This window comes from Eurypyga helias, unplaced genomic scaffold (assembly GCF_000690775.1).
Source record: "Eurypyga helias isolate BGI_N326 unplaced genomic scaffold, ASM69077v1 scaffold29480, whole genome shotgun sequence".
NCBI lineage: Eukaryota > Metazoa > Chordata > Aves > Eurypygiformes > Eurypygidae > Eurypyga > Eurypyga helias.
Window position 1 is genome coordinate 1 of NW_010225491.1, and position 462 is coordinate 462.

The following is a 462-nucleotide window of genomic DNA, read 5'->3' on the forward strand; positions in this document are numbered from 1 at the left end:
TTTGGCTAGCCAGAGGTAAACCACGGCATGTATAATGGAAGTATACGCCTTAATCGTATTCCTTTGAAGTCCTACTTCTTCAGTCTGCTGAAGTTGTGACAGGGTTATTCAAAGAACACCAGAGAATTAATGTGTGAGTTACCTTGACAAGCTGTAAATGTGAACCAGTATGGCTGTGATATTATGCAATTGTGATTTCTACTGTATAGACCAAATTACTGAAAGACCCTAAATGACAAGACCTTCTGCAGATCTGAGAGCTCTGAAATTGCAGTACACGATAGTGGAAACATTACCTTCTCAGTCATAATATATATTTGGACTTTCAAAACCTGAAATCTGATATCTAACTATTCTACAGCAGTATTAGTTGATCGGTCTGAGCAAGTGAGTGTTTTCCAACTCTGTGTCAAATCAGTGCTATCACCCTACAGGACATTCCAGCTGAAAACTGATGACACT